The sequence below is a fragment of the Cheilinus undulatus genome, linkage group 18 (assembly GCF_018320785.1).
Source record: "Cheilinus undulatus linkage group 18, ASM1832078v1, whole genome shotgun sequence".
Lineage (NCBI taxonomy): Eukaryota > Metazoa > Chordata > Actinopteri > Labriformes > Labridae > Cheilinus > Cheilinus undulatus.
This window is the reverse complement of record NC_054882.1, coordinates 36300903-36327418: the sequence shown is the minus strand read 5'-3', so window position 1 is coordinate 36327418 and position 26516 is coordinate 36300903.

Below are 26516 nucleotides of genomic sequence, written 5' to 3'. Positions count from 1 at the left end.
TAAGGTTTTCATATTAACTGTAACTGTCCGTTTATTTCACAAGGCAGCATCATGTGGTGTAGCACTGAGAAACAAATGTGGACATAACAACAAATTGGTGCTTGTTCACAGGTTTTGCAGGTTGACAGGTTTTTACTGTATTTTCTACAGAACTTTCCTGATCATGCAGTATTTTTAACCTCTTGTCCCTGCTAAAATTACGGTATGTGATTGCAATTTTTTTCACAGATTTTTACTGTGAATTTAAATGTACATGAGAGAAAAGTCTGTAATTTTAACAAAATACTACTGTAATTTTTAGAGTAATTGCCCGTCTTGAAGATTACAGTATTTTTCCTTTATTTTCACAATCTTCTTTCGTTTAAACGGTACAATTTTGTAATTATTACGTACTTTAATTGTAAAAATTTATGTTTCATACCGTTGCTTGATTTACAGGAATTCTGTGTATTTTATACAGTAATATATGTTTATTTGTTTTACGGTCTTTTACTGTTGCTATTTGACAGTCTTTTGCCGTATTTTCTACGGACATTTTTTACAGTGTAATTTACATAAAAAATAAAATTTCCATCTCAAGTCAAAACACAAAGCTGCATGTCAAAGAGAGGAATCTCTGTTTGAACTCTGCAATAATGAATAATTAGCACTGACTGATCTGAACTCACGCTGAGCTTAAGCTGTCCACTGCTGATCAGTCCCCATTATCCTGTGAAGAATGGGAGGAGGAAAACCAGAGAGGAGGAGATGAAGACATATCTACAGATGGGAGAGACGAGCAATATGCATATCCAAAAAGAGATTTATGCTGTGAAAAAAGGGAATGAGCAGAGGGGAAAAGAAGAAAGCATGGAGAAGAGAAAGCTATGAAATCTAAATCTCCTCCTCTCACTCTTTGGTTAATAAACGAGCATCAATTAGCCACAACAGCTTCAAGTTGCATCATTGTCGGGGGGCTAATTAATTTCATCCCTTTATTCTTGCAGCTCTCCTTTGCCTCAACTGTCGTCCTTTATTCTTTTTCTTTTTAATCTGAAGATCATTGGGAATTGTATGTAATTTAGTGTCTAAAGAGGCTGTCCTGCTTTGCTTGCGCTGAATCAGCGTAGTCCCAGGAGCAGCAATGTCGATCTTCCTTTTGGCTCACTCATGTCAAATGTGACTGAAAACTGCAGCTGAGATTGGAGCAGTTTCTGGAGGCTTTAATGTCCTAAAAAAAACATGTTTCTAGAATTTACATTGTGGAGAGTAAAGAAAAATTGAACAGCTGTACTTGTTTGTGATTTTCATGGCAGCGGTAGGGTCTCTGGCATGGGTACTTTAGGTTTTGCTGTTCTGTTGGAATATTGAACCTTTTGCTGTAAAGAGCAAACCATGTCAATAGTAGTCTAGTGATTCTGGATTCAGGTCTAAACTGAGGGCCTGATGGGGTCAACAGTCAACCATAAACTGTCAATCTCACTTTTACCAGTGATAAATTATGGGGACCCTTTGAGACTAAAAAAGCCAAAATGATAGGGTTTAAGAGCTCAAAAATAAAGGGTATAAAAATAAATGTATGTGTTCAAAAGGTCAAAAAACATTATTAAAAGTTTAAAAAAAAAGTTTTTAAAAAGTAAATATATGAGATAGAGAGAAAGTCAAAATCATGAGTTTAAATTGTCAAAATATCAGTTCAAAATTATATATTTTGAGTCTAAAAGGTAAAAATATGAGATTCAAAGTCAAGTAAGGAGATACATGAGATAAAATTTGAACTATTTAGTTAAAAAGTTCAAAATATGATTTAGAATTTAAAAATTTGAATCCAAAAAGGTTGAAATATGTGATAAAAGTCAAAAATATGAATTCAAAAGGTTAAGACATGAAATAAAAAGTCCTAATCATTGGTAAAAGTTGTAATTCTGAGATGCAAAATTGAAAGTATGAAATGAAAACACAAATAATTTTTTTTCCCACATTCCTGACTTTTTCCCAATAATTTTTACTCTTTATTTTTTCAGTTTTTTATGACTTAACAAGAATATTTTAATCAATCATGGTTAAATTTACATTTTCATTGTGGAGGAAATCTGCAGACCTCTTACTGGTGGGCCAGTTATAATTAAAATTAAAAACACCAGCATGTCAAACATAGGAGAAACTGGCACACGCTATGAAGTTACATGTTTGTTAGTTATGCTGCTAGAGGCTTAGACTGCCAGGGATCATGCCCCCCTCTCCTCTCTCTCTTTATCACTGTATGCATTCATATCATATGACTACATATTACATGCTGTGAGTCTTTATGTTCTACTTCTGTCGCCGTTGTCTCCGCGGGGTTCATCCTGGCCCTGTGACACATGCCCCTTTTTGACCAAGCGGATGCTAGTGCTAGTTCCAGGCTAGTGCATGGGTTAGCACCAGTTCTTTCTGTTTCCACCAACAAAGCACTGGCTCAAGGTGCTAAAAACTGGTGCTTAGCAAGTACCAACTCCTTGCTGGGCCAGAGCGAAGCACCAACTACGTCAGGGGGCAGGGGTCATGGGGCGAGGTTATTGTGACGATTGTGACGGGATGGAAAACAGCCATTTTTAAAGCTGCCGAGCGAGTCGTCTGTTATTTTGTTGGAGTTATTTTTCAAAACTTGAAATGGACGGATAACTGAAGCAGCAGTGGTCGCAGGAGGAGACCCAGTGCTTCCTGGCACTGTGGTCGTCCGAAGAGATCCAAGGGAAATTGGACGGAGCCTCGCGGACAAAACCAGTATACGAAAAGCTCCAGTGGGAGATGGCTGCTGCGGGGTATGAGCAGAGCTTCGAGCAGCTCCTAAAAAAAACTGAAAAGGCTGAAAAAAGAGCTCCGGGACCAAAAGAGGGAGCTGGGACGTAGCGGCAGTGGTAGGCCGAAGAAGGTCGGCCCTCACTGCTAAGCTAGCAAACAATAACAAGGCCGTAAGAATCCTGAGGAAAGCAGCAGCAATATTTCACTGCTAGACCTGTATTCAGAACTTCCCTCATTGTTATGGCCCATGTTACTTGTATTTCTGAACTATAAGGCAATCAACAACTGTTCTTGCTCATTTTAGAGTTGCCGACTGAGGATTTGGAGGCCCTGCTACCATGGCCAGCATTGCCAGGCCCATCGCCGGTTTGACCCAGCAGCTTGTCCGTCCCATCTTGCGGTACACCTGTTCCATCCTGCAGCTCGTCTTCCTCTCGGACCACATCGAGTAAGTTTCATTCAGACAATGCAAACATCAACATGAACAATGTTATCTTTCAGCCCATCCTAAAATCTCAATATACAACATTTTCTTGAAGTTAACCGTGTTTATGAATAAAGAAAACTATTAGCAACAACTAATTATTTTTCAATGCTTTTCTGCAGGAAAAAGGAAGCAAGATGCTACCGCAGATTTGCTGCAGTATCTTGAGTGGTCCTAGGAATGGTTAATGGATCAGAACCAGCGGGACCAAGACCTGGCCACTGCCATGCTCCACAACCTCCAGTGCATGGATGAGAACTCTACGGCACCGGTTGGACTGATGGGGCGCATGGTGTTGGTTCTGGAGGGGCTGGCGAAAAAGTGAAAAGCTTTTGCCCATTATAACAAAGAAACAAAAGACCTTTTTTGAAATTTTTGTATTTTTTGTAAAAATGTTTTTTTTATATTTTTATATTTTTATAAATACATTGATCTGGATCTTTGGGATGGACAACCTGCTGCTGTGGACCCACCTGACCCCAACTCCTGCATGTCTTCTTCTCCTTTGTCTATGAGAAACAGCCATTTTCAACAAAAAGGGCTGTGCCTATCAAGCTGTGTTTTTTTTCTCCTGCCATTTAAACATATTGTGTTTAATGTTAGAACACAATTGTGATCATTAATGCAGTGCAAAGGCTGTCAGCTGAAAATGATGCAGCCCTTGCAAATGTTTACCCTCTGCACCCGCTACTTTTGGCTGCACATGTTCCGCCAATGCACAACAAGTTCATCATAACGGTGTGAAATGATTAAATGCTGCTGCTGGAAACCTGTGCAGGCTCCGTGAGAAGAATACAGCGCTTATATAGTTTGTGTATGCGCGCAGACTCACTCATAGTGTCATTATTGGTGACTTTGCTTCATCATGTCTCCTTCTCATCTCTCCGTCTATCAGTCATGCATCCATCAGCTGTTGGCTGTGGTTATCATCAGTCACAAGCTTAACATGTGTAATGCAACGGACCATTGTATACTGCAGCGGTAAACTTAGCAAAACAAACTGTTATCTTCTAAACCCACTGACAGATGTAAAGGGTGACCAATAGCACTGATTTATAAAAACAAGTGAAAATCATGAAAAATTGAGATGCAAGGTTTTAGCCTGATGTCAGTGATAAATCAGATAAATATATGCTCATTATCAATAACAGATTGTTTCTTATGATACTATACAGACATTTGTGTCCCTTTACCCCCTGATTATCCATTAATTCACAGTTTAGTAACTGATCTATTATCTACCTTACATTCCCGGGTTGTATTGTGGCTCTCGCTGAAGTATTTTTTAGACAATGTGGCTCTTTGGTAAAATAAGGTTGAGTACCACTGGTTTAAACATTTCTGAATAGATCTGAATGCTTTGCAATGATCACTTTCAGCTGTTTAAAGGACATATCATCCGCCCATGTATTTTTTCCTTAATTCAAAAAGTGTGAAATCTGGTCTCGTCTTGTCACATCCCTACTAAAAGGAAATGAAGAAGGAATTATGGAGCTCAGTGTTGTGAGGATGTTGTGGCCCCAGGGGCCTAATTGGATCTTGTGCATTTGATTCTTTTTTATTCAGTCCATATACGCCAGAAGATGTGTGCCTAGTTTGCGTGTGAGTTGAAAGATGACATCCTGGTAGGCTGCCTGTTACTTCTTTAGCAGTCTCTGCAATCACTATGTGGAAAAAATCAACACATAGAAGGGAGCACAGATTGAGAAGCAGCCAAACATCCAATTACCAGTAACAAAACAGCAAGGGTCAGGTTTTATTCATTTTTTATATTCCAGCGCTCAACAAAACTTCCTCCAAAAGTAGACAAAAAGCAGTTTTTATTATTCATGAATGCAACTTTATATGATTCTTTAAACCGCTGCAGAAATCAGAAATGTAAAGTGTTTGTGTAAAATGTTTTAATTAAAGGTTACAGATTAAATAAAGCTTCATGCCTTTTGCCTTTTTCATGTTGTGATGTTGTTTCTCTGCCTGAGTCCCAGTGTGATGTATCAGTGTCTATCGGTCCTCTGCACTCTCCTCTCCCCTCCCCTTCTGCTCTGTGCTCATGAGCATGTTTGATCAGCGTTGCTCCCACACGTTCCTTCTGTGCCAGAAATGCTGAAAGTGATGCTCTGTGTGCTCACTTGTCTTTCATTTGATCCGTCTGTGTGTGTTTAAAAAGAGACAAACATGGCATCATAGGAGCCCCTCTTGTCCTTGGCAAAAGGCTGTGAAACTGTGGAGACGTCTTACCAGCCAAAGACTACACACACACAAACACACAGCTGGTACAACATACATTTGGCTGACTCCTCTCTCTCATCCTGTCCTCTAATGCTGCCACTGCACCGGCTCTTTTTATCTGCTGTTATTACTTCAATTAGTCCTGCTAATTAAATAACAGATTACTCAATTAATAAAAAAGGTTCAACTGTTTTCCCTAAATCTGTGTTTGAATATTCAGACAAGTGTTGAAGTAAAATGATTCTCCATATCAGGGAAGGTCACACACACAGACACACTGTTTGGCCTACTTGTGATACATACTTGTTTAAAGAGAAGAATAAAAGAATTAAAATATAAAAGACAAGCTTTTGAAATTATTTGCAAAATTTGTAGCCATGTAATGTAATTTTATTCATCTTGAAAATATAGATTAATCGAGATTATAATTGATAGATGAATCTATGACAATCCTTAGATGCAGCCAGGGTCCAAAACTAACTTTTCACTCACCAGCCAGCCTGGCTGGTAAGTGAAATTTTTTACCAGCCAACCATAAAAAAATTGCTTTTAAGTTCTGTAATTTGCTACCAGTATTATTTAACATGTCATTTGGGTCTTGTATGCGATTCTCAATCAATATTTTAATAGTATGCACTAATACTAGCAATAAAAGAGACAAAAAGTGAGTAAAAAGACCCTTACTATGTGTAGAACAACAAATGAACTTGCTTCTGTTGATTCATGTTTTTATCATTTCACAACTCCAACCCTCCTTTATCTGAGCTGGGCAAAATGACTCAAGAGGTACTCTGGTAGAGTTACTTTAAATTTTATTTTTTGTTTATCATTTATTTATTATTCTATTTTTCTTAGAAGTTTAGTTTTCTTACATTTGGTTTAGTTTTAAACCTTATGGTCCACTAAAGAGCCGACAACAAATCAATTTATTTATTCATTTTTTTGTATAAAGTCTTCATTAACAATCTAAATGGACCAAAAAGAGACAATAGAAAAAATTGTCAAGGCGCCTTCACAGCGCAGTTAATCTGTAGTCTGGACATGGAGGCGTGAGAATCTCCTGCTCTGGCCGCAGCTGGGAGGGACTACTGCGCGAGGAGTGGGCTGCCTGTCAGTGCTTTGGGATGGGGAGGGGCCCACGGCAGCACCCCGCTGCTCAAGAGGCGCTACAACGATACATCCTTTCATGTCAGAGTTTTCAAAAGTCTCGAGTTACACCAGAAAAAGTCGCTTGATTTGTCGCTAGTCGCTTTTTTCAAAAGAGTCGCTAGAGGGGTCTTTAAACTCCCTAAATATAATGACAAAGTCGCTAAGTTGGCAACACTGCAAGGAGGTACGGCTACAGTTACAATCATCCATCCACCTCAGCGTGCTGTGAATGATGTCATGACTGGTGCACTTACGTGACCAAAGATCATCTCGGCCTGAAATACACATTACTCTGCCAGGAAACCAGCCGATACCAGCATCATTCTCCAGTAACAAAAAAATGAATTTTTCACTGGTGAAAAAATAACTTGTTAGAGTGGCGAGTCGTCTTAAAAATTTACCAGACAGAGTCAAAATCTACCCATAATTGGCGAGTGGCGAGTGTTAGTTTAGGACCCTGGATGCAGCCCTAGCATACCTGAGGGGTATTCCATGAAGAGGGTGCTGTGCACATGTGCGATAGCGAAGGAAACGTCATGACTGGGCTAATGAAGTTCAATGCAGTGAAACCACTCATATATGTAAAGTTTTAAGGTCAGTGTTCATGTCTGATTGGAAAAGACAATAATGTTTCAGTAATCATGTAAAAATCTTGCTTGAGATTATTATGAGACAAAAACACGCAGAAATACATTTGTTTTACACTGAGACCCCCCTACACAGCCTAGGTTGTCTGGTGCAGGTTGGTAGCTTTCTTCTGCCTGCCCAGTTGGATCTAGTTTTAATATGACTACCTGCCTTTTGTTGCACCTTTCAATAAGCAAATACCATATAGACTTTGCTTTTCAATCACCTTCTCTGTCTGCAGGCTGGCTACAGAACACCTGTCTTATCTCTCTTAGCAATAACAGATCTTGTGCAGATTCTTGCGCTATTGTTGACATCTCTGACTGTTTTCTTGCCACTTATCACTTTTTTGGGGAAATAACAGTCAATTTAGCAGAGCGTTTTGTAGCCATCACTCAAGTAAACCTAAGCCAATCCAGTGTGCAATCTTTAAACTCAACAAACCCTTAAGTTTTTCTTAACTCTTTTAATGTTTTTGCCAAATTAACTTGAAGTAAACTTTTCTTTTTTAAGATCTGACATGAAAGTGGAGCAGCTCAGAGAGTTATTTCTATTGAATTATGTATTAAAAATGTATGCTCTTATGGTATCATATGTGAGTATTTGTTTACTTGTCTTTGTAATTTCACAATTAAAACCCTTCATTTCCCTCAGCTGTGAGTTAGAAAAGCCTCTGGATGGATTAGTATGAGCTCTTCCTTCTCAAACACCATTGCATTCTTTGGCTTGAAGATTAAGTGTCGTTCTGTATTTGCAGATAATTTAATGTTTGCTAATAATTTGGTGTTTGGGAATAACGTGTCCAACTGTAAACAAAAGCTTATAATTGGCTCAGGATTTATTAGCTCTCTGTTCTTGTAAATAAATAAAAAAATGGCATGCTGGCCACCACTGGGCAGAAAGCAACAATGGGTAGTGTTTTAATGAGGGCAATAAATGTCTTTCAGTGTTCAGCTTATTTTCTTAAATGAGCCTCACTGGACTGTAGATATGAACAGTATCTTGTTCTAAAAAAAACATATGTATTTTAATTGTGACTTTTCTTTGTGCTTTATGTGCATCCTGGAGCTATTTTAGAAGTATTTCTTCATTAAGGCACAAGAAGAAAAACTACATTACGTTTATGGACATACCTTTGAACACTTTAATTTGAAACCTCTATTTTGCTCTGATAAAATCATGAGAGATGGTCGTCTCTCAACCAGAGTGTTGTGAGTTTGATTCTCAGCTCCTGCAGTCAGATGTGGATGTGTCCTTCACACCAATGTGGTCCTACTGCTGTGTCAGTGGTGTTTGAATGTGTATGGATGCCTATGTTTGGGATTAAGTTAGGCCTTGTCCACATGGAGACAAATTCAGGAGTATACGCTAAAGTTTTTTGAAGTATCAGCATTTCATCCACATGGAAACAGCATTTTGGAAGGCTGTAAAAGCTACTTTTAAAACCAGGTCCCAGAGTGAACAAATCTGTATACGCCTATTGTTTCATCTCCATGTGGACAGCCAACTGCATCTTTCTTGAAAAGATTATGCCATACATAGCATAGCCCACGTAAGCCGCATGCGCAGGTCCAGCCAAAACAACAATGGCTGATTACAGGGTTGTGTTTGTGCTGCAGAAGCTACTGAGTTTATTATAAATTTTACAGCAAAATCAGATGCTCCTTTACCACCACCGAGAACAAAGCACACCAGGTGGTTGTAGATCCACCGCAGAGATATATTATATTATAGTATATACTAAATACTATAGATATATACTATATTATAGTATAATAGATGATATGCATGCTCCGTAATCTTCTTCTCTCTTTTGGGTGCATTTCTGTGCCAGCATTAGAGCGCCACTTACAGGCTTGGCATATATACTACAGCGTTTTCAGTGGTTCAATGCTTTTGCGGACATTTCTGTTTACAGAAAACATTTTCAAAACAAAACGGAAATATATCGTTTTCATCTCCATGTGGCCCAGGCTCAGGTAATACTGATAATGGCCTCTCTCTCTGAATGTGGAGTAAACAGTTGTGAATGTTAAAGTGAGACCAGGGGTGTAAAAAAAAAACTAAGAGAAGTTAGACTAGAAAAGAGCTTTACAAGCTCAAGTCCACTTACCAGATCCTTGCAGACCAGTGCAAATCAAGAGTGTCCCCTTGTAGCAGTGTGACATCCATATTACATCGTGTTCCAAATTATTATGCAAATTATATTTTTCTCTGATTTTCCTAAATTGTTGATGCAAATGACAGAATATTTTTCAAATCATTAACTGCTAGGACATAATTCAAATTTTTTTGATCAAACTTCCTAATGATAACTACTTTTCCCAAAAATAAAAATCTCAAAATGCACTGTTCCACATCATTATGCACCACAAAGTTTCCAAACATTTTATAGGTTGTAAAGAACTGAAAATTGTAATTTGTCGAATTTGCAGCATTAGGAGGTCATATTTACTGAAATCAAAGCTATTTCAATCAAAAAACTCTTAACAGGCCAAGTTCCATGTTAACTTAGGACCCCTTGTTTGATATCACCTTCACTATTCTTGCATCCATTGAACTTGTGAGTTTTTGGAGAGTTTCTGTTTGAATTTCTTTGCAAGATGTCAGAATATCCTCCCAGAGCAAAACTGCCTCCCACCCTCACAGATCTTTAGCTTGAGGATGCTCCAAAGGTTCTCAGTAGGGTTGAGATCAGGGGAGGATGGGGGCCACACCATGAGTTTCTCTCTTTTTATGCCCATAGCAGCCAATGACACAGAGGGATTCTTTGCAGCATGACATGGTGCATTGTGTTTCTTTTTTTTTTTATGTTTTTATTTTGAACATGTTGACAGTCAAAGTATAAAGCATAAAAAACAAAAAAGACAAAACAGAATAAATATAGAAAAGTACAAAGGAAGAAAAGAACAAAAGAGTAGAAAGATAATAAAAATGCATTGTCCATCATAATTTTCATGTTTGAAAAGGAGTAGGAGGAAGTAAAACTTATCTAGTCCTACCCCTTATTCTCTGGTACAATGTTATCTCATACTTACAGATTGTCATTACATTTGTATTCATGAACGAAGGTTACATAATTTAAAAATTACATACACAAATGTACAGATATACTGCACCGTGCAAAAGTTCCAGGCTGGTGTATGAAGATAATTTTGCTGTGGAAGGCAAGGTTCTTCTTTTTGCACCACTGAAGAAAGTGGTCAGTCAGAAACTTGCTGAGGTCATTGTCACACCCTCAGGGACCCTAAAGGGGCCTACCAGCTCTCTCCTCAGGATTCCAGCCCAAAACATGATTCCGCCGCCTCCTTGCTGACGTCACAGCCTTGTTGGGACATGGCACTCATCAATAAACAAGACTGTTTGAAAATGAGTCTTCATGTATTTCTGGGCTCACTGCAACTGTTTCTTCTTGTGAGCATTGGTTAGGGGTGGCTCAATAGTAGGTTTATGCACGACTGCAAGCCTCTGGAGGATCCTACACCTTGAGGTTTGTAGGACTCCAGAGGCCCCCGCAGCTTCAAATACCTGTTTGCTGTTTTGGCATTTTAGCAGCTGCTCTCTTAATCTGATGAATTTGTCTGGCAGAAACCTTCCTTATTATGCCTTTATCTGCATGACCCTGTCTGTGCTCTGAATCAGCCACACATTTCTTCACGGTACGATGATACTTTCGTGAAATATCTTATGTTTTCATACTTTGTCCAAGGCATTGCTCGATTTGACGCTTTTCAGCAGTAGAGAGATCCTTTTTCTTTCCCATATTGCTGAAACCTGTGGCCTGCTTAATAATGTGGAACATCCTTCTTAAGTAGTTTTCCTTTAATTGGGCTCACCTGGCAAACTAATTATCACAGGTGTCTGAGATTGATTTCAGGGATCCACAGAGCCCTGAAACACAAAACCATCCATGAGTTTCATTGAATAAGAAAATTGAATGTTTATGACACCAAAATCCAATTTGCATATTAATGCGGAACGCAGTGTATGTCTGAATATAAATTTATAAAAGTTAAAAAAATGTTTTCAATATCATAAATAAAAAAGCTCAAGCATGTAGATACATGTTTGAGCCTCGACCAAAAGATGAAGAAAGTGCTGTCCATAGGAACACAGAGCTGAGAACAACAAACCCAGAGGGATTATGACTTCACTCTATTTCCAATATATCTTTGAAAAACAGTAAGGACATTTCTTCCATCTTCTATATTGATGCTTAAAATGCAATATTATTCCTTTAAGGCTATAATTCTCTACTGGCCTGTGTCAGGACCCATTATCACCGTCTGTATAACAAATCACGACCCAAATTTCTGTAATTTCCCAATCATGACCTCATGTTTTTAATGAGAAATCGCACAGTTTGGACTAGAAGTAGAACCAAAGATGTAGCGGAACAAAGAAACTGAGACAAATCCCTTCATGATAATGAAAAAATAATAAAAGCACCTCATAGACTTTAGCCATCATGACCCGTTGATTTGCAGCCCACTTTTGGATCCCCATTCAGTTGAAAGCCAAGACTTTATTGCATGCAACTATGCATAGTTATAATGTAAGGGATGTTAAAACTTATAACAACCCTGAGGTTACACCATCATAACAAACCCTGCTTTAAGGTAGAGTTTAACTTGGACTCTACATATTTCTTCCTTTCCATCCCACTGAGCTCAGTGCAGCAGTTTTCATCCACACAGAACTAATTGCTCTTTGCAGCCTCGGTACCGTTGTTAGAAGAATAAGAGGCCTGTAGAGAACACAATGGCCTGGGTTTTTAATGTGTGTGTGTGTGTGTGTGTGTGTGTTATTGGTGGGATGAGGAAGGGAGGAGTAAGAGGAAATTGTCTGACAGCTTATTAGTGTGCGTATTGTGTTGTCTGTGTGTGTGACTTCAAATTATCTGAGGAATTAAACTGTCCAGCTGTTATGAAGCAACCATCAATCTCCAAAAAAAAAAAAAAAAAAAAAAACTCAAGAGGTATAAAGAAGATCCGACAGATTAATCAGCTGTCTGATTTAATCGGGCAGTTATTGCCAATCAAACATACTTGGTAATCAGCCAAAAGCTGGCTGATAGACACATGTTAACACTTGTATTTTCACTAATAAAGTGCAAGGAATATGACTTGGTTTCCTTAGACGTGATGTTTGTGTTATCCAGTAGAGGGCGCTCTGACTCCTTTCATGCTCCTTACAGCGGAGTGAACTAGACTTCAGGGCAGCTAGGCTGAGCATCAAATTTGTGAAAGAGAACCCTTTGCCTCAAAGGTAAGTTTAAAACTAGTTTGGAAATAAACAATAACTCCACAAGTTTCCTGTTTCAATTCAACCTGCTTGTCCATGAGTCGTGATGTGCCTCACTGTGTTGGTCATGCTTATCTGTTTATTTTAGCAAGCTAATGTTACCTGCAATTTCCACATACAGCAGTCCACAGGCAAACCTTACCGTTGAGCAAATCCACTGCCAGCACTCGAGTCTGGCACCGGTGCGTTCCTGAATTGCCACTCCACTCCACTTTGCTGGGGATACGCTGCAGGTGTATTAAAACTGGCCGCTGCCAAACTGTGTCAGTTCTCGTTGATCAGAAAGCTCCAGACAGGAAGTCACAGGCATAGGGCATCCTGCTCTTTCAAAATACAACACAATGCATAGACTAGCGATTGTAAATCATCACTATATCATCATTATGTCTCATCCTGCAGTGAGAGCAAAGGGTCACCTGGAGGTCAGTCGGCCACAGAGCTACAGCGGCGCCATTGACAAAAGTTAACTTTTGAGGACATTTAGCCAAAGAATTTTACATAAAACCACTCATCCTTTGAGCAAACATTAACCTTTCAACTTTTTAATGTATTCACCCAATGGCAGAAGCAATAATATCATGGACTCATACGGGAATAGATAATAAAATAACCCCAAAAGGTAAAATAGTCCGCTGCTGACATACTATTCCTGCATGAACTCGCAGTTCTCCTGTGATCTCTGCCCACTGCTGATCCAGACACACTTCCAGTGGGTGAGGTCGCTTGCCTTTGGTAAGAGCAAAACCGTGGCACTGCGGAGCATGTCACAGGCTTTCTATGTAGAAATTGCAGGTTACGATAACCTTGCTTAACACTGGCTAGCATTAAACTTTAGCTGAGTCAGTAAAGACACAATGAATAGTGCAGTAATATCACACTCAGGCAGCTGCAAGCTGCCAGATAAGACCAGAGACATTTAGCTACATGAGGTATATGACCAGCGGGGGTAGGTGGGGAGGTGTTTCTGGTTGGAGTTTTATTCATAATGACTTCAAAGCTCAGAAAAATGGAGAAGATAAAATGTGAATGTTAGGGGTGTAATGGTTCACAAAAATTTCGGTTCGGTACGTACCTCGGTTTTAAAGTCATGAAGTCATAAAGCGGGTAAATAAAATGTTATTAGAATTTTTTTATTAAATTGTATTAAAACAAATAGGCTGAATAAATTACATTTAAATTATAAATAGTGCTGCAATCTTTCTCCAAAATTTCTTCAATGATTAAAAATATTAATAAGTAAATACATTATTGAATAACTAGGTTATTTTCATTGATATATTGACATATTTATACCCATTCTTAAAACACTCCGCAAGTCACACAATCACACAACTGCAAGTTAGCTTGTTAAGTATGCAAATTTGCATCTTTTTTGCTGATTTCAACACTACTACTACTACGACTACTTTTTTAAGCTGGCGGTTTCTAACTCCACACACGCCATCACTCTTCTTCATTTGTTTTTGTAACTGCTACTTCTTCTGTAATGACGGTTCCTGGGAGCTTTTAGGCTCATTGCCACCACCTGGTTTGAAGTGAGAACTCGAGTTTTTTTTAATACTCACTCAGATGTATTCATTGTATTGCTGCTTGCACCGAACCGTGATGGCCGTACTGTCACGGTACAGGACGAATACAAATACCGTTACTCGCCTAGTAAATGTACATTAAGAGAACAGAAATCTCCAGCAACACTTGTAGTTTAGAGAACAGATTCATAAGACTGCTGGTTTTGGGCTTGTACCCTCCATCAGGGTCATCAATGACCTCTGAAAACTACAAGTGTTGCTGGAGATTTCTGTTCTCTTCAAGACTTTCTTCATCCTCCATGCACCTTGTACCAGAATTACCCTCTTCAGCTCCACAATGCACATTTAGAGGACACCAGAGATCTGCATTTCAAATCATGTTTTACCAGCGAATTTTATGATGGTGCTATCCACTTCCCTATGACCTACAGATAATAAACTCATAATTTGTAAATACACACACTAACCACTATATTAGACACATCTGTGCAATATAATTCACACCAAACACAACAAATGTTGGCAGTTCTTTTTGTGATGATTAAAATATTTGAGAATAGTGCAGTGTTCTGCCTGCAATTTGTATCTTTGTAGCACATGTTTGAGCTTTATTCAGTAGATACAAGGCAGGTTTCTGTTTTAATCATTAATTCAACCAAAAAAAAAATCATATAAAGATTTAATCAGACAATATATAGGTGATCTAAATTTTTTATCCCTAATATTGATATTGAGATTGGCCCCAAAACTCCTTATCAGGAGTAGGGCCCTAGTATACAGTATATCCAATAAAGAAAACAAATGAGAATGAGAAGAGACCTTAATATAGAACAGCCAAGATATTGAGAGGAAATGTTATAATTTTCTACATCAATGATTACTGAAGAAGAAAGTCCACATTACAAACTGTCTGAACTAGAGAAAAGTTGAGGATAGAAGGTTTTAAAAAAGCCTATAAAATAGATCATATGTTCTAGGTTGGATATGATTCTCGAGAATGATATATTAATCAATTAATGACTCTCTCCTTACTCCTAAATGAAGTTAAACCACACAGCTTTGACCATTTCCACACTCAAAGATCTCAAACTACATTAAGTTTCTTTAGTTAGTGAATTAATTATGATTGTTCATTTTCTATCACCTTCCTTCTGGAATTAAACACAAATAAAACCTCAAACTTACTCACTTGTGTCTTATAAAACAAGGAAGTATAAGAAATAGAGCTATTACACAGAGGGGAAAGCCTTCAGTTGTGTATTCCCTGTGCTTCTGAGTGTGTGTCTGACTTTTCCTTCCTTTGGCACATGCCATTTGTGCTGCCAATCACAATGACAGCTGTCAATCATGTGGCAGCAAACTAATACAGATGACAAGGGGAGTCAGCAGCCTGGACAGTAAGGAGAGGTCTTGAATGGCCTGGATAAAGCCTAGAGGAAGACAGTTTGTGGAGACAGTTAATCTTCCTGTAAAAGAGGCAGTATATGCATGATTCTTCAAGGGTTGTGAAATTTCTTAAGGATGGAGATCTTAGTTCATTAGCTAGATGCTGAGAAATGATAGAAAATGCCATGCAAACTGATTTAGCCCAGTGGATTTGTTGCACGGCCTCCAAATGGCCTGTTTCAGAGACAGAATGATCCATCGATGTTTACAGCTGCATTGATTGGCTGATTAATTGATCGAAAGAAAGTCTAAAATCAATCTACAAGTCACCTTGAAGCTTTATTTTGAAATTCCTCCCACAAGCCTTTTGACAGTTTACACCCAGCTGCACATCCTGAACAAGCCAGTAGTAACAGCAGTTGCTAGCAGTAAGCATCCCGCCATAGTTGTTTTTGCCTGGACCCGCGCATGCGGCTTAAAGGGGCTCTATGCAAGATTTAGAAAAATATCAGTGTAGCGACACCGCCGGCCATTAGGCGAACTACAGCAACATTGTGTTGCTCGTCCACCACGGCGCGCTCCTTGCTTATGAACGAGCCTCCGGTTTATCAGCTGATACACACGCAGACCAAGGTGATTTACCAGCATCATTTATACAGAGGAGGTAAGTGACGTAACACTTAAAAGTTCCACAAACTAAAAATGAAAATGAATAAAGTATATTTGAACCTCTAGTGCAGATACGGCACAAAATTAAATATTGGTTCATATGAGGCCATTAAAAAAGGATGATATTTTCGCAACCATATCTATGAATGAACAACTTCGCTACTTAGTGCAGCATTGACCAACTTTATTGTCTTTTTACCTGTGTAATGTGTAATGTGTATTGAATGGGACACGTTTTAGAGCAGAAGCACAGGGCAAACATTGCTTAGCTCTGATAATGGTGCCTCGACCGCAGATATCAGATAGCTGACATTATGTGTTGAAGATATTTTACGAACTAAGTATCAAAACATAAACTCAGCAAGTTGAGTCCCAGTGCCAGGAAGCAAGAAAAAGATGCAATATTATCCGGAAAACACTAAATGAGCAACGTGACATTCTCGTTGTTTGGATAGCATCTTCGTAACCAAGCTAACGTGGTGTAGCATATGGCTTATACAACATAAAACACTACATTGTATTTCATGGTCCGGAGTGATGCTTTACCTTTTCAACAGAAAGACGGCCATCTCTGGATCGGTATTTATCCCGAGCGCCGAGCGTAGCTCCCTCCATTTCTCAAATGCTCCACTGATATTTATCCTCGATTTCCCCCTGCGTCAGTCACACTCTCTTTTAGCTTGACTGGCTTTAGCAGATAAAACTATCTTCGTTTGTTTTTATGTTGTTGCGGAGTTTGTGTGGGTGTTTGGGCTGAGCTAGCCGGTCATTTACTTGCGGAAGCAGCCTTCTCCATTCAACATGCCATTGTCAGGTATAAACAGAGCAAGGGGGTACGCGCATTATGTAGCACCCGTCGTCACTTCTGTTGAGATTTCGCAGAAAATTGGGCCCGAATTCTTCACAGAGAAATGACTCCACAGGCTTATACAGGCAAACAAGGAAGACATAAAGAGCCTCATTCTTCACATTAGGATAAAGTGCACACTGTTATATACTCAATAGTGGGAAGTTTTAAAGCAAAAATCTTACATAGAGCCACTTTAAGTGAGTGATGTACGATATAATCATTTCTAGAAAGATGTAGTTGGCTGTCCACACAGAGATGAAATGGTAAGCGTTTACAGATTTGTTCACTCTAGGACCCGGTTTCAAAGAGCAGCATTTACAGCCTCCTGAAGGGATATGTCCCTATTTTGTATTTATTTATTTATTTTTTTTTTTTGAGAAAGAGCAGTATTCTGTGCCATAGTGAGATGGCAAAGTTTGTAGCCATGAGTGCACTGAGTTTCGTATGCAAAGAAAATTTTTTTTTTTTTTTAACTTTTTTTTTTTCTTCAAGCCATAAATCAAATTTTAAGATCTGAAGAACTCCCTTGGGGTTCAAATCCTTGAAGGATCCCAGAAAATAGCTATTTTGTCCCATTTCAAAATGCCGGACTTCCTGTAGAGTTGATAAAATGGGTCCAAGAGGCTTTTTTTTAAGGTCCAAGCATGTTTAAAATGCATGTACCAGAGGTTCAACATATTACAGGGGCTGTATTTTTTAATCATTAAAAGGGGAGTACTCCATACGCGACTGAACTCTCTGATAATCACAATTTTTTTGCAAAACAAAAACATCTGTCTACAGCCACTTTCTTTAGACGGTCAAACTCACAAGTAAGGTCCAAGCACTAACCAGGTTGAACCCACTGGCGTTTAGTCGGATCTGCAGATGGAAATATTTCCTAGATTATATAAATTTTGTTCTATTAAGCAAAACTGTGTGAAGTTGGAAGGATCAAATGTGTTTTTAATAGCTATTTCTCTCCAACAATGAACCACATCCAACAACTGCACAGACATAATTAGGTTAGGAATGACTCTTTTTCATGTTTTTGACTTTGAACTTCATAATGAAAAGAGAACAGCTCTTTGAACCTGACACCTGCTGTGTTGACACACTGCCAACCATCTTTTTTTTAACTTTTATGAATCATCCTCTTCATCACTTGCTTTGTTACAGTCGTTCGCTCAAACTATTCTTTCAGAAGTCTATAATTAGGAGTTTCCTGGAACAACCTCATTTCTCTGGTACTGTATAGTTCTACTGCCCCTGCCTGGAAATACAGAAGAGAACGGATAGAGAGCAGTCTTCAACCAGGCTATTAACTACTTCTGTGACCTATTTAATTATTTTCTGGCACTTCACAGAACCAAGATTGTTCCTGCTAATTTTCTTGTTAAATGCACTTTTCCTTTCTTGGCTAAAGTTTTCACTTCCTTTTTGTTCATTTTAATGCAGTGTTACAAAAAAAGCCATCCATTTACTCCAATACTCACAGTATTTATCCCTCTTAAATCTGGCCATGTAAAGTTTTATACAAGCATCTATGAAGTAACAGTGAGTGTCCTAAATATCTTTCATTATTCCACCTCTTGGCTTCACAGAGGCTCATTGTGCTTTGGCGTAATAACAGTTCATCGCTGCAGCATGTACCCACAGTTTTGGTTTCATCTTAACATTCGCCAGCTTCATAAAAAGAAAATTGCCATTAAGCAGACCTGGGTCTGTCTCCACACTCATCACTGCGGGCTGTGTCTGACCCTCTCACCTCTTCACCCCCAGGCACGTAAACATCCGCGCTGGAGGACTACGGGAGCAAGTTGTGGTCAAGTTTAGTCATATGACTAAATTGCATTACTGTTTTTCTAATGGGTTAAGGTTTCAAGATTAATCACAAGCGTTAACGCGTTAATGTAAACAGCTCTAGTTTTTTCTTTTCATTTTGATGATTATGGCTAACAGCTAATACAAACACAAATTTCTGTGTCTCAGCAAATTTTATTATTACTTAAAACCAAAAAAACATTTATTTTTTTACAGAATTATTGGATTACTGAAAAGTATGAACATGTACAGCACTCAATACTTGGTCAGGGCTCCCTTTGCAATAAATTACTGCAGTAATGGAGTTTTGCATGGAGGCAATCAGTCTGTGGCACTGCTGAGGTATTATTAAGCCCAGGTTGCTCTGATAGTCGCCTTCAGCTCTTCTGGGTTGTTGGGTCTGATGTCTCGCATCTTCCTCTTTACAATACCCCATAAATTCTCTATGGCAGGGTTCCTCAATTAATTTCCCCCAAGGGCCAAAATATCTTAAAGAAAGAAAGCTGAGGGCCAGAGGTCTGATTTTTTCCCACCCATGATGCCAATACATTTTTTTGTGACATATGCAGATATTGTTTCTGATAAAATCACAAGTGTAAATTACCACTGGTGTTTGTCAAACCAAACAATATGCACTCTTAAAACAATATTAGCTAGCTTATTCAAGCTAGCCGTGCTGTTCTTGCTTGGAATGGTTGCAGAACGTCTCTGACTTAAATTGCTAGCTGGTCAGCTTAGCAGGTCTGGAAACAGCAAATGGGCCAAGTGCCAGGAGAGAGCATCTAGTCTACAGTGTGGCGTGAGCTCACAATAGGAGTCAGCAAGTGTGTTTCATATTGTGGCTTTTATTCCATGCTTTTTCGTCTGATTAATGATTTGATGTGACTCACTGTGGGCCAGGTTTTTTGGTCTGGTGGGCTGGACCTGCCCCCCAGACTGCCATTTGGGGATGGGTGCTCTATGGAGTTTAGATCAGGCTAGTTTGCAGGCCTATCAGTCACAGGGATACCATGTTCCTTAAATGAGGTATTGCTAGTTTTAGCAGTGTGGGCAGGTGCCAAGTCCTGCTGGAATATGAAATTAATATCTCCTTAGAGGCCAGTCAGCAGAAGGAAGCAGAAGTGATCTAAAACTTCCTGGTAGACGGCTATGCTGACCTTGGACCTGATAAAACACAGTGGACAAACACCAGCAGATGACATGACCCCCAAACCATCACTGACTGTGGAAACTTCACACTGGACCTCAAGCAACTTGGATTATGCACCTCTCCTTTCTGCCTCTGGGGCCTTGATTTCCAAATGAAAAGAGGCCTTCAGACCACTGAGCAGTCCAGTCCTTTTTGTCCTTAGCCCAGGTAAGACGCCTCTGATTCGAGATTGGCTTGACACATGAAATGCGACAGTTGTAGTCCATGTCCTGGATCCGTCTCTGCATTGTGGCTCTTAAAGCACTGACTTCAACCGCAGTCCACTCCTTATGAAGCTCCCCAAAACTCTTGAATGGGCTTCAATTCACAATTTCCTCAAGGCCACGGTTACCCCTGTTGCATGTCCAGCTTTTTTTTTTTTTTTTTTTTTTTGGTGGTAAACAGTGAGCTTCTTTCGCAGTTCTTGTGCAGGGTGTCAATGATCGTCTTCTGGACATCTGTCAAGCCAGCAGTCATCCCCATGATTGTGTCGTCTACTGACCCAGACCGAGGAAATTTAAAATCTCAGGACATCTTTGCAGGAGTTTGAGTTAATTAGCTGATTTGAGGGTTAAACTATGAGTCTCCAAAGTTGAACTTTTTCCACTATAATCTAATTTTCACTGAAACACTGAAATCTGGGTTTTCATTAGCTGTAAGCCATTATCATCAAAATTAAAAGAAATAAAACACTTGAAATAAATCTGTCTGTGTGTAAATCTATAGATTATATGAGTTTTGCTTTATGAAAATCACATCAGTGATTGGTGGAATAAAATTCCGATACTGATTATTTGCAAAATGCCTGATGTAAGTGCTGATAATTGGCTATACCCTGCTAATGATCTATAAATATGCAGTTCTGAATTTATTTTTCAGGTACTTCTTGGTAATTTGTGATATTTTTGTATCAATTGCCTCAACACATTCTCAAATTAGGGAGCAGCTACATCTTTACAAAGAAAACACGGGTATATAATTTAGTTTTTAAACCTTAGAGACTGGAGTTATAATTCAAAAGATTTCTCAATGCAAAACAAGTGAGCAGTGGTGCTGGGTTTCTAGTATTTTGATGAATTGGATCTTTGCAATATACCACAAGACGTGTGCAATCACAATTATAGTTAAGTATGAGGCTTAGTAAGTGAATGAAGTTGACCTGCTGACCACATTCCTCTTGATGTTGGCATGGCCCATCTAATAACAAGCTACTAAGTCCCAAATTGTCAAAAGGCTAATACTTTATGGCAGTGGGTATCACCTCTCCACAACCTTTCAAGTGAATCCATCCATGTAATATCAGAGCTCAAGCATGAAATTATCAAATTAAATCTTAACAGAGGAAGTGAAGTCAAGTTCAAATACAAATTAAATGAATAAAAATTGGAAAAGCGACATGGTAGAGCAGGAAAAAGTCAGAGAAAAAGTAATTATCTTGAGTAGAGGATAATAATGCAAAAACATGTTAATAGCTCTGTCTGTGAAGTCTGTGTCATGCTAATCCTGCAGAGATACTTAAGCAATGATAAAATTACCTCTCTAATGTTAGCATGGAGAGATGGGCAGCAGAAGGCGGATTTCATCAGGGAACCGAGACGGGACAAAGCCCCTATCAAGGACCTTCAAGCTGTTGATACCTGTGGTGAGAGTGCTAATGAGGCTCAGGTGGCCCTAAATTATCTGTTATTTGTGGTTAAGAGTGATTTTTTTTTTTAATCTCAGATGATGTTGGCTGGCACAGAGTGTACCTGCTCTGTTGTGCCAATGGTATCAAGTGACACCGTTCTTTAAATCCATCTGTGATGTGGGTTAATTTAATATTATATTTAGTCATTAGATGCATTTTAGATGCTAAAATATGTCTGTTTAATAAAGTTGCTCCTTAAACTTCTACTGTTTATGAAGCTTTCTGTTTCCACACAGTTCAAATGTTGAAGGTGAAAATAAACACAGTATGAAAACTTTTCCAGTTTGCACTTGTCAAAAGTAAAAGCCCACTTCAGCATTTCTTCGGAGGAACTCCCTTCGTTTGTACATAATGCTTTTATTTTGAAAAGCTACTGGGACACTTCCACCATACACTGAATCCAGTCCCTTGTAGGGAGGTTTATTGAGGTAAAATGTAGTAGTAATGACAGAGCTTTGTCATTGCACAGTAAAAATGCAACAAAATCAGAATCCTAGAGGCCCGCTTGTGGAGACGACTCTGGTAGATGTCTTTAAGGGGAGGGAGGGGAGAGCCAACAACCCCCTCTAGTCTTAACGGAGTCGGGTGTCTGGTCCGCTCTGTGTATGGTGCGGCCTACTAGCTCCACAGCTAGGTCCAGAATGTTCTCATACAGCCAGGTCTTTGTTATTATTAAGATGGTCGTCCAAGCAGTGGTTTGAAATCTGCAGGCTTATGTTGTTCATCTTTTTGGCAAGGAAGCAGGCATTTATGAGAAACGGCAGCATTGTCTGGGGCCACTCTTAGCCTAGCCTGCAGAAAAAGCCTGGCTTGTTTGCCGTGCTTCCACCTTCCTGCCATCACCTGGCCTTAGGTGTCATGCTGCCTCCGTGTCCTCCTCCTTTCAGTCCCCGAGTGCCCCATTCTATGGATAATCTCTGTCAGGAAAGATGCAAACTCTGCAGGCATGCTACTTTTGTAGTAGTCAAATAAGCAGCATGAGTGTAGCATGTGAATATATCTTAATGTGATTACTAAATCTGAGGGACATTGCAGCCTATACTCTGGTGTGTGAATATGGTGTGAATGGGTGAGGTTCATAATGCCAAAAAGCTCTACAACAGTCAAGCCTATTTGTCATTTATAGTGAATTTTGCACCATTTACCTGGTAAGTGTAAATTAAAGTTGTACTTAAACAGTATCAGCTTGTGCAAAAATGTAAATGTTTATGCACACACTTCCCCAACACACCCCGGCTCTTACTCCGTCTTCTTCTTCTTTTTGGAGTTTTATGGCGGTGTAGCATTGCATTACTGCCAACTACTGGATTATATGAGTCTTGCAGTTTTTATTATCTACATTGTCCAACCAGTGAGTTCCCTTTCCACATGCTCTTATTCCAAGGAGGCCTTTTTGTCTTCTCTGGAAACTTGGAGCTGGACAGATGGAGGTGTATGATACAAGCTGATTGAGCACAACCATCAATAGAAATCATCCATATCTTCCTTTTAAAGCATTTCCTCCACCTCATCCTTCTTCTACCATCTCATGTCATATTATCATCTTCCCTATTGTCCGGTTGTTACGTGTTTTTCCCACCTTTGCTTAACATCTCTTCTCCATCCTTATTTTGCATGAACACAAAGAATCTTAAATCTTTCTGCTGGCTTTTTACTTCTTTGTTTTCATCTCTTCATTTTTTACACAAACGCCTTTATTTATTTGAAAAAGCATTTTTGTCTACAGCGATGGATGTTTCCCTGTGCTTATGTGTCACTGCAGCATGAATCCTCTTTCTATCCTGTCACTTTTACAAAGTGCCTTTCTTTATTCCCTGTCTATAACTTTCTCATTTTCTTTTGTCTTTATTGCTTTTCCAACCTTGTGTTTTTGGACCCATCCATGCATTCATTCATTCCAGCTTGTTTTTTATTTTCATCTATCTTGGTGACTTATTTCCACAGTTCCTTTTCTGTCTTTCTACTTCCTTCAGATTTTGTTAATCTCTATTTTCCACCAGATGAGATTAAATTGTGTGATAAAATATCTCTCTTTCCTGTCTGAAATTTACTCAAATTTAACCAATATCACGTACAAAAATTAATGTAGCAGATCTGAGCCCCTCTTTAAAGTTAAATGACATAGTTATACCTTTAAAAATGATTATTTAGACTCAGATTATGATCATTTGTTTTTAGATAGAGTGTTTCTTTCTTGAAAAAGATAGAAAACAATAAATATACTGGAAATTGTGGAAATGGGGCCTAATTTTAAGGAAGCAGTACTTAGTAATTTTTTTATTGTACTGAATTTTTATGAAGTTCAGCAAAATGACCTAAAAGATGAGGATGTCATGGTTTTGGGTTTTCTTGTGTTAAATTTCCTGAGCTCTTAGTGTTTGTTTCTGCCTCCTCTGTTCCAGTGTCTTTGAGTCTTTCCCTGTTTATGTTATTTTGTAATCCTTGTCCCTCCATGTGTTTCCTTGTTCTATTGTTCAGTGTTTCCTGTTTTATTTTGTAGTTTGCCTTCCTTGTGTGTGATTTCTGGTTTTCTTCCTGCCCTTGTGTTTTACCCTACGCGCTGATTGCCTTCACCTGTTCCACTTGTGTCTTGTTTGTCACACCTGTCCATCCTTCTGCAGTCACTCCCAGTCTGTTTAATTTCTGTGTTTCCCTTTGTCTTTGTCGGTTTGTTTGTGTATCCCCAGTTCTGTGCTTCATCTTCCATGTCTCTTAACTCTTCGTGTCCTGAGCATCTGTTTTTGGTGAGATTTTCGTTAAAACTTTTGGTCATTTTGCTCTTTAGTTTTGTATTAGTTCAGTTATTTTGGCATTTTTAGTTTAGTACACATTACTTTGAGCACCACTGCCTTGTGTTTGAGTCCTCCTTTTGTGTTTTTTGGAGCTGCATGACAGACGAGGACTCTTGCTGGCTTGTATACTCTCTGGTGCCTGTTCATCCAGTCTGAACTGAAATGATATCAAAGATTTCTGATGCTAAAACACCACTGTCATCTGCTTCCACTTTTGCTTTTGGTAGAAATTTGTTCAATATCAGTTTGTTTACAAGAGTTGATTATCACAGAGTGATGTACAGAGAAACTCCCTGACAAGCTCAACTATTATGAAATTATGTTTAATCACTGATTTAGGATCCATGGAGGACGGAATTGGATTTTGTTTAAAATGTGTATTTAAGATCAAAGGCACTGAGTTACATTTTTGCTGGTGGATGTTCAAACCTAAAATGACTCATTTTCAGTAGCAGTTGAAGCAGTGAATATAATAATAATAATCATTTATATATATATATATATATATATATATATATATATATATATATATGTACCTCTGTTTTACCTCTGTATGATCAGGAAAAAACCTCACCGAGATCAGAAATCCCTTTCTTCCTGGACAAGGTAGGCATCACCACCCATAGCAAAGTTACAGACAAACAATGAGTAGCCATACAAACAGATGTCATGCATGAAAACAATCAAAGACTAGAGATAACGTCTCACAAATGAACCAAGAAACAGGACCCAAAAGCCAGACAGATTCTCAAAAACTGAATCAAAGTCTGTTTAATCAGCAGAACGTCGGTACATGGGAGTGAATCTAAAATCAGGCAGCGATATCCAAAACGTGAGGTCAAACGCAAGGTATAAATAAACTTAGCACAAAAAGTAAGGAAGTTTGTGTTTGGTAGATTATGTCTTTGTTGTAACAATGTTTCTTGCCAGTAAATCTTACACCATTAGAAAGCCTGTTTATTACCCTTTTAAATGATGCCACATTTGTAAGGAACATGCATTTGTGGGATGAGCAGCAGAACTAAGTATGTGGGTTGCGCCCATTAAAATTTGCCAAATCTTCTCTGCCAATGCCAAACAGTTAATTTGCTGTTGGTATTGACTCTTGTTTTTTTTTTAAGATTTATTTTTGGGCCTTTTCATGCCTTCATTTGACAAAGGAAGGACAGTGGATAGATTCGGAAACAGGGAAGAGAGTGAGGAGAGACGTGGTAAAGGGCCACAGGCCGGATTCGAATCCAGGCTGCCCACGTACATGGGTAGCGCCTTAAACCACTCAACCATCTGCACTCCCTTGACTCTTGTTTTGAGCTTCTGGTACCCTCAGGTGTTGCTAATCAGGTGCCTGGGCCCTGCTAGAGAAGAATCGGCATCCAACATTTGACTGACCTGCATATGGGCCTGTTCGATGGGGCAACTTCAAGCTGGTATTCCGCAAAACCAAGTTGCGGCATTGTCTGGAGTGAGCCCTAGTACCATCTCCAAACTCAAGGCCAAGTTCCATATAACGGGGAATGTCAGAGACGGGCCGCGACGACACCCCAAGGAGACCGTTTCCTCACCCTGTCAGCACTTAGGTACCGTAGGCTGTTTTCTACAGATTTGCAGTAATCAAGGTCTGCAGGGCTGGGGGGGGGGGCTCTGCCCAGAGATTGTCAAAATTACATTGGCACATATTAACAGAAATCATACAATTACAACAATTATGAATAATTCTTACAATGGTTGTTGGGCAGACTTATTTGTGTTTAAAAGTGTCACTAGTTTTTGTCATGTTGGTCCACTGGGGGCTTGGGTTTTCTTAGATACAAGAAGGGGGTCTCGAAGGAAAAAAGGTTGGGAACCACTGCCCTACACCATCCACTGTCCTGTCCTGAGGGGAATTCCCTCCAGTTCAAAATGGATTTAAGGCCCTAATAATTCTTCATATAGCTTTTTATGCACTTTTTTTTTTTTACAATCAATTACTCCCAAAAGGGTGAAGTCTTGTTTTTCTTTTTTAATTTGCATGTTGTATGCAAATCGCTGTTTTGTATGGAAAATGCTTTATAAATA